At 38.8% G+C, this 15,549-nt stretch overlaps 1 protein-coding gene and 1 pseudogene across 1 annotated transcript in view; both read right to left on the minus strand.

Moving 5' to 3' along the window:
• LOC129765246 (uncharacterized) overlaps nt 1-15,549 on the minus strand; it is a 124,589-nt gene that overhangs the window by 88,703 nt on the left and 20,337 nt on the right.
• LOC129772390 (U4 spliceosomal RNA) lies at nt 8,958-9,131 on the minus strand (annotated as a pseudogene).

Consider the following 15,549-nt stretch of genomic DNA (forward strand, 5'->3'; position numbering starts at 1 on the left):
AAATGTATGGGAAAATAGAAACGCTTATAGTTCTCATGAATTTTAACCATCTACATACCAGGGGCTGTAATGTATAGCATATCAAAAAATCTTAGGGAATTTTTTTTTTACCAAACGAATGTAAATCGCCAAAAACCCGTTCGCGGCAAAATAGTTATTAACGTTCACTTTATTTCATAAAAACGTGACCTATTTATGACCTTAATGAAAGACGTAGTTCTATGTAAAAAAAAATCAGTAGTAATTAAAATTGGTCATCTGATAATAAAAATTGAGATCATAAGTGGTTGCCACCATATGTACGAAGTTTCAAAAAAATCGCAAAGGATCAAGACAGCTGCTGGCTGGTTTGGCGTGGAATTGCTCTAAAGAAATTCGAAAGATCGTTCGAATGAAGTCAAATCCATGGCAACAAGTGTTACTTGCAAAATTTTCGATCGAAGTTTCTTCTTCCTGTTTTCACGTTCACGTTCACGTTCATCGTGTGAATCAATAGGAAAAAAACTTGATTTAATCAAAATAATGATTTAAAGTTGTACAGAATTTATACAAGTTTCCGAAGCAACCTATCGACTTGCTGTGCGATCAATATTTCTTGCAATGCAGATGCCTTGTTGATGAATTTCAAATTCAAATTGCTCAGCAATGTAAAGTATCAGTGCACCGTGATCAGGAATAGAGAAAACCTCTGTACAACGCTTATGTTCTACCTCGAAAATGCATTAAAACTCTATATTTTTTTCGAAAGAAGTGTCAAAATGAATAATGATAATGAAATACAATTCATAATAAAATGATGGATCGAAGCTTCATCATCTTATAATGATTAATCTCTTTGGAACGATGCTACTAAATACGAAGATTGTTAGTATATGGTCATACCTTTTTCGGGTGGTTCGAAAGCTTACGAACGATGGCCTATAATACCTCAGGGTGATAGTTGTTGTGTCTTGTCTTGGTGATAATTAAGGTAGATTATGGTGAATGAGCCAGGCTGTTTTGCGTTTATAATAGAGATCAATCAATCAGAGGGATTCTTCGCCGATTGCCCGAAGTAACCAGACGAAGGAAAGTCGCGTCCAAGTTCCGTTATCGGTTACCGCGTGATTGTTGTTTTTTTTGCCGCTGAAGAGTTCATTTCACTATCTGGATAGTGAGTGAAGTGCCCTGCCTGCAAGTGGATAAAGGCTTTCATCCTCGGAAAGCCAAGCATTGGTTTTTGTTTTGTCGCTGCTTCGCCGACATTGGAGATTTCGCCGAGTCATCGTGCCAACAGTGACAGTGCGGGTAAGCTTTCACCGACGACTGTGTGTAGTGGTGTCGTAGGCACATTCCCACCACCAACGAGCTTTCAGCACGCTCCCGTTCATCTGCACTGGAGTGCGTTCATAGGTGAATAAGATTGAATATACTGAGAGAAAATATTTAATAATTATAAGTTTTTTTTTTGTTTTTGTGAATTATTTTATTGTGAAATATTGTTTAAAAAAATACTTAGAATATAAGTGAAAATTTAAAATGGCAGAGAGTGGGGGACCTTCGGATATGGAGGTCTCTGACTCTAGTTCCCTCCTAACGGATAAAAAAAAGTCACTCAAACGTGTTCCAAATACGGAAGATACTTCTTCTGGGGACGAGTCAGCTAACCCTACCAAGCCTCCCTCCAAAAAACTAGCAAATCTCCCATCTGCCCTTAACGATCCCACTCTACCTTCAACCTCGTCTTCTCCCTCTGTTCTTCCCGCTCCTTCTCAACCTTCGCCTTCCCACTCTCAATCCCCGTCCTCGCCTTCCCCCCCCCCTGTTATTCCCACTCCCCGTGTAAAGGTCTATCCAGAAGATGCGCCCGGAACTGGTCCCTGGGTTGTTTTCTTCAGGCCTAAGCCAAATGGAAAGGCGTTGAGAGTCATGCAGATCGCGAAAGATCTGGCAAGGTATACCTCCGTTTCGGAAATTTCGAAGGTTAGACCAAACAAATTGCGAGTTGTCGTGAATGATCGAAAAGATGCAAACAAGATTGTTGTCGATCAGCATTTTACAATTGAGTATCGGGTCTACATACCCTCTCACATAGTCGAAATTGAGGGTGTGATAACCGAAACGGGCTTGACGTGCGAATACATTACGAGTGAAGGTACCGGCCGTTTTAAAAAACTGCCCTCGACGACTGTTAAGATCTTGGGTTGCCGCCAGCTCGGAACAGTCTCCCATGAAGGAGAAGAAAAGAAATTTACGCCGTCCAACTCGTTTCGAGTCACCTTCGCTGGTTCAGCTCTCCCTGACTACGTGATGGTAGATAAATTGAGGTTAGCCGTGCGACTTTTTATTCCAAAGCCAATGACTTGTCTAAAGTGCAAGTCAGTTGGTCACACGGCTGCTTATTGTGCCAATAAAGAACGATGTGCCACTTGCGGAGAACAACATGAGGGGAAATCCTGCAGTGCGACTGAGCATAAGTGTCCATATTGCGGGGGATCCCCACACGTGCTCTCAGCTTGTGAAACATACAAGGCTCGCTGGGAGAAACAGAAGCGCTCTTTGAGGGAATGCTCTAAACGCACTTTCGCAGAAATTTTGAAGGGCGCTTCTCCACTGGCTCAAGAACAACAACCAATCAATACACACAATGTCTTCGCTACGTTGCCAGTTGACGAAATGGAAGCGGATACAGCTAACGGGGGCACGCCGTTTATTTCTCAAGGGAATCCCCGGCGCAAAAATGTGACCACTCCCAAAGTTCAAGGACAAGTCCCTCCGGTGATACCCCCTGTTAGCTTGCCCAAAAAATCGAGTGCAGCGGATAAGCAAAATCAGGTCCCTCCTGGCCTCCGTGGTAATAGTTCACCTTCGAACGACCCAGCACTCGAGGGGACATCAAAAACCCCAACTGTCCCTGTTTTTCCGTCAAGTTCAACTTCCCAATCGGGATTTATAAAGTTGTCTGACCTTGTGGATCAAATCTTCACGTGTTTTAATGTTTCCGACTCCATCAGAACCATTGTCACCGCAATGCTTCCAGTACTAAAGACAATTTTGCAGCAATTGATGCAAACATGGCCCCTCCTTGCAATGATTATCTCTCTTGATGTCTAATTTAAATAGAGAGGTCGGAGATATCACTGTTTTACAGTGGAATTGTCGTAGTCTTATCCCTAAATTGGATACATTCAAATTTCTAATTCATAAACTCAATTGTGATGTTTTTGCTCTATCCGAAACCTGGCTCTCTTCTCAAAATGATCTCTTTTTCCACGATTTTAATATAATACGCTTGGACCGTGATGACAGATACGGAGGGGTACTATTGGGGATCAATAAGTGTCACTCATTTTTTAGAATTGACCTTCCACCTACTGGAGGGATCGAAGCTGTTGCTTGTCATGCAAACATCAGAGGCAAAGACCTCTGTATAGTCAGCTTGTATTGGCCTTCGAGAGCTGCGGTTAGCCGCAAGCAACTTGTTGACATGTGCTCACTCCTTCCTGAGCCACGATTAATCTTGGGAGACTTCAACTCTCACGGAACTGCCTGGGGGGAACAGTACGACGACAATCGTTCATCGTTGATATATGACCTTTGTAACAGCTTCAATATGACCGTTTTGAACACTGGGGAAACAACACGTGTACCTAAACCTCCTGCTAACCCAAGTGCTCTTGACCTCTCGCTTTGCTCGAATTCACTATCGTTAGATTGCAAGTGGAATGTAATCCAGGATCCCAACGGTAGTGACCACTTGCCAATCAAAATTTCTATCACCAATGGGTTGAATTCTTCTGAATCAATAAACATGGCATACGACCTCACAAGACACATTGACTGGAAAAAATATGCGGACGCGATTGCTCTAGCCATCAATTCCAGAGATGGTTTGCCTCCATTGGAGGAGTATAACTTCATTTCTCGTTTGATATATGACAGCGCGGTTCGCGCTCAAACGAAACCCATCCCAGGTTCCACTATTCGTCGAAGGCCTCCCAATCCATGGTGGGATGGCCAGTGTTCCAAGCTTTATGGAGATAAATCGAATGCATTTAAAGCTTTTCGGAAACGTGGAACCCCTGAAAATTTTCAGAAGTATTTGGACCTTGAAAATCAATTTAAAAACTTGATCAAAGGGAAAAAACGTGCTTATTGGCGAAATTTCGTGGGAGGTTTGTCACGAGAAACGTCAATGAAAAAATTATGGAAAGTGGCTCGAAACATGAGAAATCGCTCTTCATCCAATGAAAGCGAGGAATATTCACATCGATGGATTTTTAATTTTGCACGAAACGTTTGTCCCGATTCCGCTCCAGTGCAAAGAATTATTCGAGATATACCACAAGATAGGTGCGATCTTGATTCCGAGTTTTCGATGGTAGAATTCTCTCTTGCTCTCCTTTCATGTAACAATTCTGCTCCGGGATCGGATAGAATTAAGTTCAACTTGCTGAAAAATCTCCCTGATGTGGCGAAACATCGCTTGTTGAACTTATTCAATCGGTTTCTGGAGCATAATATTGTTCCAGATGATTGGAGACAAGTACGAGTTATAGCTATTCAAAAACCAGGAAAACCCGCGTCCGACTTCAATTCGTACCGCCCAATAGCAATGCTGTCTTGTATACGGAAATTGTTGGAGAAAATTATCTTGTTTCGCCTTGATCGATGGGTTGAAACGAATGGCCTACTCTCAGATACACAATATGGGTTCCGCAGGGGCAAGGGGACGAATGATTGTCTTGCGTTGCTTTCTTCAGAAATTCAACTGGCTTACGCCGAAAAAAAACAAATGGCTTCAGTATTCTTGGACATAAAGGGGGCCTTTGATTCTGTTTCAATAGAGGTTTTGTCAGACAAATTACAATCTCGGGGTCTGCCGCCTCTATTGAATAATATGTTATATAACTTGCTTTGTGAGAAACATTTGAACTTTTCTCACGGAGATTCGGCAGTAAGTCGGGTCTCTTACATGGGACTCCCCCAGGGCTCATGTTTAAGCCCCCTTTTGTACAACTTCTACGTAAGCGACATTGACAATTGCCTTACACAAAATTGCAGCCTAAGACAACTTGCAGATGATGGAGTGGTGTCTGTCGTAGGATCAAACGAATCCGACCTGCAAGAATCCTTACAAGATACTTTGAACAATTTTTCAACCTGGGCCATTGGGCTAGGGATCGAATTCTCCACGGAGAAAACAGAGATGGTGGTTTTTTCTAGGAAGCATAAACCAGCAAAACCAAAGCTTCAACTTTTGGGTAAACCGATCACTCATGCTATGTCATTCAAGTATCTTGGGGTCTGGTTCGACTCTAAATGTACTTGGGGGGCCCATATTAGGTATCTGAGTAAAAAATGTCAACAAAGAATAAACTTTCTCCGTACAATTACCGGCACCTGGTGGGGAGCCCATCCCGAAGATCTTATAATGTTGTATCGAACAACTATTCTCTCAGTGATGGAGTATGGCAGTTTCTGTTTTCAATCAGCTGCCAAAACACACCTCATTAAACTCGAGCGAATTCAGTATCTTTGTCTCCGTATCGCGTTGGGATGTATGCCCTCAACGCATACCATGAGTCTCGAGGTTTTGGCAGGCCTACTCCCACTAAAAGATCGCTTCAAATTATTATCTCTTCGGTTCCTCATCCGGTGTAAGGTTATGAACCCATTGGTGATCGGAAATTTTGAGCAGCTGATCGAGCTAAATTTTCATTCTGGATTCATGAGCTCATATCATGAATTCGTCTCCATGCAGGTTGATCCTTCTTCGTATATTCCCAACCGTGTTTGTTTTCCTGACTACATCAATTCCTCTGTGCATTTTGATCTGTCCATGAAGCAGGATATCCATGGAACATCAGATTATCTTCGATCGAGGATCGTTCCAACGATCTTCGATGCAAAGTATGGGGATATCAATTGTGATAATATGTACTTTACTGATGGGTCCTCTATGAATGAGTCCACAGGATTTGGAGTGTTCAACGAATTTTTTAGCACCTCACACAGTCTTCAGAATCCTTGCTCAGTGTATATTGCTGAATTGGCAGCGATACACTGGGCGCTGGACAGCGTCGCCTCACGACCTGTTGAACACTATTACATTGTAACGGATAGTCTTAGCTCTGTCGAAGCTATCCGTTCAGAGAGGCCGGAAAAGCACTCGCCGTACTTCCTTGAGAGAATACGAGAAATTTTGTGTGCTTTATCCAGACGCTGTTATGTCATTACCTTTGTCTGGGTCCCTTCACATTGCTCAATTCTGGGTAATGAGAGGGCTGACTCATTAGCAAAGGTAGGTGCAATTGAAGGCGATATTTATCAGCGTCAAATCGCCTTCAATGAATTTTATTCTTTAGTCCGCAAAAATACCATAGTTAACTGGCAACGCAAATGGAACGAAGATGAATTGGGCCGGTGGCTCCACTCGATTATCCCTAAGGTTAGCCTCAAACCATGGTTCAAAAGTCTGGACTTGAGCCGGGACTTTATTCGCACCTTCTCCCGACTCATGTCCAATCACTGTTCGTTAGATGCGCTACTCTTTCGTATTAATCTTGCCGACAACAATCTTTGTGTTTGTGGCCAAGGTTACCACGACATCGAGCACGTTGTTTGGTCGTGCGAGCTGTATCTTGTCGCCAGATCGAATTTAGTAGTCACCCTTCGGGCCCGAGGAAGGCAGCCCAATGTGCCGGTGAGAGACGTGTTGGCTCGGTTAGACCTTGATTACATGTCCCAAATATATGTATTCCTTAAAGCTATCGATCTTCGTGTGTGATTGTCCTTATACCCTTAGTTTTTCCTTTTCCTTTTCCTTTGTGAGAGATCGGATCCCTTCTTAAGAATAAGATGAAATGTAAATACATATTAGATATAAGATAGGTTTAAGAATTGAGTGTGATGAGTGTGATTGAGAGTGTGAGTGTGATCAATGTCAACATATCCTCATATCCCCTCCTTTTCCTGAAGAAAATATGTCACCCTTCTAAACTCGAGTTGACCGCGAGTAATCGGTTTCCTATATTATTAACATTAGAATTAAGGAAAAATGTATATATACTAGTAACAATACAGTAAGGAGTTCGGCTCCTTTAAACCTATGTAACTGAGCCTGTAAAAATAAACGATTTAAATTAAAAAAAAAAAAAAAAAATCAATCAGAGACAATCTGGACCATATTCAAATCTTGGATTACAAGATCATAACAAAAAAATGAATCTAGAAAATACATTCGTATTACACCACATATTGAAACATAACGAGGCAAATCACGAACGTGAATCTTTTACAACTTGAATTTAAATTATTTCTGCGATAGGCACCAGTGTATTGGTAGTTACATCGAATCAAAAACCAATCGAGTTTAAAGCTATTAATTACATCGGATCGCTGCGAGTCTTACAGTTCCGTACCATTCCCTCCCCAATCGTCCAGTTTCCATTCCATGCTCGGTACCAATTCATCAGCCGTACGAAGGCGAGAGTGATGCTCCGGCGAGAAGGTGTAACAGAAGAAGACACGGAAAAATAAAGCAGAAATATTTTCTTTCCAATTTCGCTTTTTTTCTCTTTCATCGAGAAAAAAATATTAAGTTTGATATTGCGCCTAATGCCCCTGCTCGTGTGCTGGTGTGTTGTGTATGGAAAGAAGAAAAAACAGACCATAAACAAGAGGAGAAAAAACAACACGATCGAAAATCGTCTCCTTCGAGCGAACCATGCGAGATTTTCATCACATAAAACAAGTTGAATGACGACTGGATTTGTAAAGAAAAGAAAAAGGCAAACAAGCAAAAGAGCGTCATCTCGGCGAGTATATAAAGTTAAAGCCAGTCAAGCGCGGGCAAGTTTTCGGAACAAACGATGTCGCAGCAGCAGGTACGCAGTAACTGACATTTCGAAATGGGTTTTCAATTGTGGTAATGAATTAATTTATTTCGCAATTACCACAATTATATTTTCATGCGATTTAGTATTTAAAAAAATAAATGTTTTCAAAGTTTTAGTTCCTCGAAATCCGGTCTAGACCCGAAAACAAAATGGCAAAGATCCGAAGAGATGTCCCTAACAAGTTCAGGTTCAGTTTCGCTGGCAAATTTATTAGAAAATTACTTTTTTTTAAATTCATATATGAAATTTTTGGTAACTACTACTTTATGTGCAACATTCATTTGAAAAACGGAGAGAATTAATTAATTTGACGGATTGCTTTATATCGATTTGATACAATAGAAACTGAGAATTTTAAAGTAGCTACTATTAGTTTTAAACGATAAAATGTTCTCAGTTCCATAATCATTCTCCTCGATCGAGTCGATCTTAAACATATTCGACTTTATCGATTTACAAACCACCCACCCTCATTCTGCCGGAATATACCCCATGTTTTGAGGTCATTCAATCATTGCCGCTCATTGTTGTTATCGGAAAAGTTTTAATGAACGAAGTTGACTTTACTCCTCAAGCACACAAATCGCCTACCCTAGCATGGTGTAGGAGTAAAAATTTTCTGCTAAGAGGGCTGGTCTATTACTCGTAATTCTTAAACTTTGCGAGTTGTCGAGCGATACAAAGCTCAGTAGCAAATTATTGTAGGGTAGGTTTTCCCAAGTAATGCACTAAATGCACTGAGATAAATGTCAAACATCCAACTCGAACTATGTATTTTCCCTATGTATTTTCTGGAATATGGATTTTGTCGAATATTTTGTGAACAATACAGAAAGTGTTGTAACTGCTTATTTGAAGAGTAAAAAAGAATAATCCCTTTGTTACAAATTAACTTCATCTGCTGTTATCCATCTGAAGTAATACAAGAAATCTGGATGCCATGCACATTCGTCATCGACATTTGGTTTATCAAATGTAAATCAATTTGTTCGGTTGTACCTGTGAATTTTGTGCGTTTTCAAGGACTTCATTTTTCTGTCATGACTTCTCTGATATGGACATCACATCACACTACAGCGGTAGAAATCGTATAAATAAATTGAATATAGTTGAACAAACTATGAATGGGTTATATCTATGATATAACCGCAAGGTTGGCGTAGGACTGTGTTTATGTGTGTTTTTTTCGATTAACAATAATCGCACCTCGGATGTTCCTCATTGTAAACGATACCGTCGCTGCGCAAAGCTATCTCTTGTGTGTGTTGATTAAATTATTGGTTAAACTAGTGAATGAATGAAACAATTTACGAATTCAATTGCAAACAAATCCCAATTTAGGTCAATTCATGTATTATGGAAGTAGTTATCGCAGCAAATAGTAATCAATATTTTGCCTAATCATCAAACAGTATGCGTAGAAGTTCAGTGAGCTGGCGACATGGAGGAATATCTTCCAATGCTGTCTTGAATAACCGAGCTAAAGCGTTGCAGTTGTACCCGTTTATGTAGACCATGTTAGCAAAACGATCTCCGGAGTGTAAAAATGCATGGGGATATAAAAGTACTGCCGACTTGCATGCATTTGCAATATCGATTTTCCAACTTTTTGGTTTCGGAATCTGTGTTGGGAAAAAACATTCCGGTTTGCTAAAATGCAAGCGAGTACAAAAATACCCGCAGCTTGCATCTAATTTGTAATGCCAATTTCTTCCACGCTCCATGATTTTGAAGTCTGTATTAGGGAAACATCCATTCATTCCAGCGATCGTATCTCAATCGTTGCGCAATCATAACTGAGTGGATTTCCTAGCGGCATTCGCTCATTTTATCTTTCGAATGATGTATTTATCATACCATTTCGTTCAGTTATTTAACAGCAATTAACGCTCAAAATCTGGTTGCTCCGGCGTAACGCTTTCTTTGAATCTTTGAACTATAATCTTTAAACTTACACTCCAGTATAGAAATGAAAGACGTAGTCCTACGTCAAAAATACTGCCGTATACAAAAAAGTGTAAGTCTCGCGTAACTTTTGAAAAGGTCCAATGTAACATTTTCGTCAACTCGAGAAAAACGAAGTTGAAGACTCGAACATTAATCCGCGAATTGTCTTGAAAGATATCGATCTCTATCACTACTTTCACCACTAGCAGTTAAGAATAACTCTGTAAAACCAATCGTAACTGTTGTTCCGTGATTTGAGCTTAAATTTGAAGCCTAGGAACAAAAAATGTTACATTAGACGTTTTGACTGCCGCGTTTGCACATTGGACATATTATGTTGCACGGTGAGAATCTGAAACTAACTACTAAACAGCAATCCAAATATCAGTATTTCGTTCTAAACACAGATTATTGTTGTTATCACTCGTTGAATTGCACTGAAATCGCTAACAACGCCTGTAAGAAACAAAAACTCAAAACGACCGAATACGACTTCGTGTTGTTTTGACTGCTTTGTTACTTCGGACGTTCCGAGCGATAGAGGAAAGTGGCATCCGAAGTAACAGCCGAGTGCTTAAAATCCGAATCTGCACATTGGATATTTTTGTATCGGCGATAAAAAGATGAAGAAGATAGATACATGAACGATTGTTTTTGTAATGCATTCAATGATCGCAAACTAATAACGTGCATCCATTAACTCGATTTGTTTACTTTTGTTACATAGGACCTTTTCAAAAGTTAAGCGAGAAGTGTCTGAGTCTCGAGCCACGGACGGAAACTTGACGTAGGACTTTGAAGACAATTGCTTTTGAATTGATATACATATGCAGGTTCAAAGTTATTCATGTCCTGATATTGTCATTTTATAAAGATATTTTCTAATTTGCACGATTTTTTATAATTACTGTGGAAAGAAAATGGTATTCTTCTTTGAAAGTCGCAAATCTTTTTAATATATAAAAACCTCGTGGCGTTTGTGTCCGAGCTTCTACAAAACGGTTCAATCGATTATAATTGTTTTTTTTGTGTATAGTTGGTACATATGAAAATTGATTGTAAATTTTTTCTTTTGTTTTTTTTATCATCAAAAATGGCAATGATAACATCTTGAATTTTTTGTCAAAAAATTTCTTCTGACTTGCACTGTGCTCACGCGTATTCTAGAGCTTGCCACTCCAGAATACATTTAAAGCGTGTTATCCCGCATTGAAATCTCAACTAAGAACTAAGAACATAAAAATGACGCAAGTAATAACTACGCTGAGAAGGCAAAAGTTCCACTGGCAATGTAAGTGCCATTCATGAAAGGGTAATATTATTTGATAACTTGAACATGTTAACGATTTGCAAAGTATTCAAATTTAATAAATTTTTCAAAAGTCATACCGTTATTTTAGTGAGTCTACTTTACGTCAAACTTTGATAAATTAAAATAGGTTTTCTGAAAAATAGTCCCAAAAATACTGAAGAGGACATCTTTTGAGCTATATGTAAACATTTTTAATAAGAAATTATATTTTTGAGTTAGATTTTTCAACGGTGCATTGAAAATGTTAAAATGTCAAAAACTGGAATGAACGGGAAAGTTCGAAATATTTTAATTCAAAGTTGTATTAAAAAAAATATGTTTCTAGCCCGACAATGCTGTCTGTAAGAATTTGGTTCTATTCCTAATTCAAAACTCAAAATTGTACATTTATTAAAAAAAGCCACTTGTTACATGCATTTCTCTCGTGAATGACAATACTGCTATCTTTTTTTTTATTTTCTCCAAGCGCACTCATTGTATTCATCCGTTCCGTCAAGCGCTATCTTCTTTTCACGTGGATTCAGTTCAGCTGCATTTCACTCGTTCCCAAACAGTTCATATGACGAATGACTCGTTCCTTTACCCTTTTTAGCGAACTAATTCTTTCGTAACGTTTACGAACGGTTTGCCCATCTCTGCCATGGAGGTTAACGCCCGAATCATATGCGAACATGCTGTTTGTTGTTTTTCTCTACAGCGCAATCAGCCAGTAAAATCTTAACGTTAACTTGTTTTACTATCTTCACTTTTTGTGTTATAACCAAAAAATGCTGATTAAATTTCCTATCTAATGGTATATAGTATGAAAGGGAGAGGAAGAGGAAAAGGAAGAGAAAGAGGAAGAGGAAGAGGAAGAGGAAGAGGAAGAGGAAGAGGAAGAGGAAGAGGAAGAGGAAGAGGAAGAGGAAGAGGAAGAGGAAGAGGAAGAGGAAGAGGAAGAGCAAAATATATCACCCGTTCGTTTTTTCATAGGGTATTGAAATGTATATGAATAAAAATTAATTCCATATGTGTTACTAAGCGCTGAACTCGAAATTGGATCGTCCAATTTGAGCTGTCTCAATTTTTTTTGTGTTCGTTTTCGCTCATAAAAATTCCAATTTTTCTAATTGTTCAAGCTACTTTCAGGCTTGCTAATCTGATTGCATTGGCGAGTCGAACCGCTGTTGTGATATCAGCATTCAAGGCAAAATGTTGTCTGCCCAGTAGCTGGGATGAGACTGTGATTTGCAATCACGAACTTCTAACTTATACCCAATAAGTTGAAAACGGGTGGAGCTTAAATCGTAGTATTGCAGTCCGTAAAACGATCGATGCAAGGAGTCTTGAACGGTTTTTTTTCTGTTGAGGATTTTAGAAATTCACAGAACGAATGTATAAGAAAATGGGAATGCATTTCGTTAATTTGAACCATAATTTATCAAATGGATTATAGAACTGTAAGTTAGAGCATATCAAACAAATCTAAGAAATCATCCGATTCGATTGGAGTTTGATAAATTTCCCATGGATAGTTATTATATTTAGCTTAATTTTTTTTTGTCAAGTATTGTTTATTTATTTCTAGTATTTACATCACAAATTCATTATAATTTAAAAAGAATTCAAGTTCACTGATATCTATTGCATTGTTATGATTTTTGATATAGTTTGAATAGATTATGAATGAATTAATATGGAAACATTTCTCATAGAAACCAGACCTGTTTTATGATTTAGCACGCTTACTGAAAGACGTAGTATCAAAACTGTACGAAATGCCAATAAAATTATAGCTGGTTTATCCATTTTACAGGTACATACAATTATTTTGTATGTCGTAAGATATTTAGGATGTTGAGAATGGCGTTCAACTCCCGTTCAATGTGTTGAATGATAGCATTTCATATTCAACTCTAGTTTTAGAAAATCTGTAATCATTGCAGAGAGTCAGATCAGGTGTATACTGAAGTAGAACTTTATTTTTGGTTGGAAAAACTGTGTTAATTGTTGTGATTATTGGATGTGTAGTTTATGGTCATCATTTTATGATGTGAGGGGTTCAAAATGAAAGGGGTGTAAGTGACATCATCGATTTCTCTACATCGACTTTCTCTTTTGGTCATAACTTAGCTACAAACACATTCCCAGCTGTATTCGACAATGTGGAATATAGGGCAAAACCTCATCTATCGGATTCTGTAGCAAACTCAAATTGAAACGCTTTTGCAGTTGAGTTATTAAGTAAAGAAAAGGTGGATGAAGAGAAATCGATCAAGTCACTTACACCCAGTATTTGCCAATTGATCCATTCACTGAAAAAATCGCTTTCGTTCGTTCAAATATGATCATACAGAAATCATTTCAATCAATCTTTCTTTTGTTGTTTCGTGCTACAAATCACGACACAAAAAAGAACGAGACAACTCTGCATCGGTTCGCACTTCATGATACACCAGCACGCAAGCAAAACCATCATGTACGCTTTCGGTGCAGAAGGTTTATTTTCTTCTTTGTCCTGACATATACATATCGAACCTCTCCATGCATCATGAAACAGCAGGATCATACGGCCTATGCAAAGCGAATGATTCATATTCAACTAATATAGCAGATCCTGATTGTTAAGTCTCAGAGAGTACAAACTATATGATTATTTAGCTCGATAGAGGCTAAGGGAAGGGTAGTAAGATTATATTTTCCGGTTTTAGCGCTACTATTCCTTCAAATATATATATTCATATATACCGCATAGTTTTACTAAGAACACTGCTCCAGTGAGACACAAAAACTCTCTCGTTTTAGCTCTTTTCCCATTCGTTGCTCTCCGCAAATGGTGACCGAATGATGACGTAATTTTTCTTGTATCATTTATTACTTTGCACTTGTCTGTGCAGTAGTTTCGAACGGGACGATATATACGATTCAAACTTGTATGTAGGCTTAGAAAATGGTTTACGATGTTTGGTACAACTCGAATATGCGAACAACAGTCTTCGTTCCTCTTTTAGTTTAATCATTTAGTGTAACACAAGTGATTACTGTCATTCATACAAGTATCTGAATAATCCACTCATATTTGGTTATATGTTCGTGAGGGATTAGGTAAGGGATGGGGGATGTGTCAACATTCTGTATCTTTCGATATTGATCAAAATCCAAACACTGCTTACACCCCTTTCCTTCTGAGCCCCTCATGTGTAATAAACTCAAACAGTTGTGTTTACGATGAACTGTTCATATTGTTACTGTCTTCGACAGTTCAACGTTTGATTTCAAATAGGATATATTACTTCTTACACCTTATTAAAATGATCCGCCACGACTAGTGCCACTGCATCTTGAGGAATTTTAGAATTATAGACAGCTGGCAAACTCAATGAAAAGCATTCTAGTGTAATTTTCACGGGTTATCGAAAGGTAAAAGATAAAAGCTCAATTCAGGCATATGTTAAAAATAAATCAAGATAATAAGGTATTTAGTTTTCCAGTTCACTGTACGTTATAACTCCGAATGTGGAGTGTGTCAAATACGTTTATTACAGTTCTCATCAGTGAAGGACAGTGAATGGTTTACATCACATCTTCGAGCTTTGTACTCGAAAGATCGACTGTTTTGAACTGCTTCTGCGTTAGGTTGGCGCACCGGAAATCAAAAGCCGCGCACCTTACAATTATTTGACCTGCAAATTGTGGTCATTATTGTACGATAAACTGCTGTAACGATGAAACTGGCATTTACGAAGGTCACCCTTCACTTCAGATTACACACAGAAATGTCTGCATGGGATAAATCATTCTGCACAACAACGACGTGTGAGATTTTATCTTCGTCCGAATGAATAGACTATTTCGCAATCAAGCATTATGTAATTATCCTACTTATTTAAATAATCCATTATATTCTGAGACATGCTGCGGTTTTACACGCACACCATTCAAACAGCATGAGAATTCGCTTCTTGTCTTTGCCCATATTCAAATGCCAACTTTATTTCGTTAATTTCTTTACACACAAGCAGCATCGATATACATCAGCATAATTATGTAACCTTGCCGTGTTCCGCTCAAGCGAACGCTCATGATCACGGGACAACTTAAAGCAGATAACTTCTGCTGATGAGAGAAAGAGAATGCACTCGATCTGTTTTCTCGTAAGAATCTCCCATCAATGTTAATCCCATTAGTAGCGTCTGTAAATGGAGACACGACGACACATATCAGGTAATGAGAAGTGATATTCTTATGCGTAAGCTTGGTTTGGAAGAGACATGGAGTATATTCACCCATACACGTAGTACACAAATACAAACATGCCGTTTAAGGAAGAATATAAACCTTCGTTCCATCGATAGATCGATCGATCACACAGAAATAACAATCAAGTTTAGCTACGGTTCTCATCTGCAATGGTTCCGTAAGTTTTTAACA

This window comes from Toxorhynchites rutilus, chromosome 2 (genome assembly GCF_029784135.1).
Source record: "Toxorhynchites rutilus septentrionalis strain SRP chromosome 2, ASM2978413v1, whole genome shotgun sequence".
Taxonomy (NCBI): domain Eukaryota; kingdom Metazoa; phylum Arthropoda; class Insecta; order Diptera; family Culicidae; genus Toxorhynchites; species Toxorhynchites rutilus.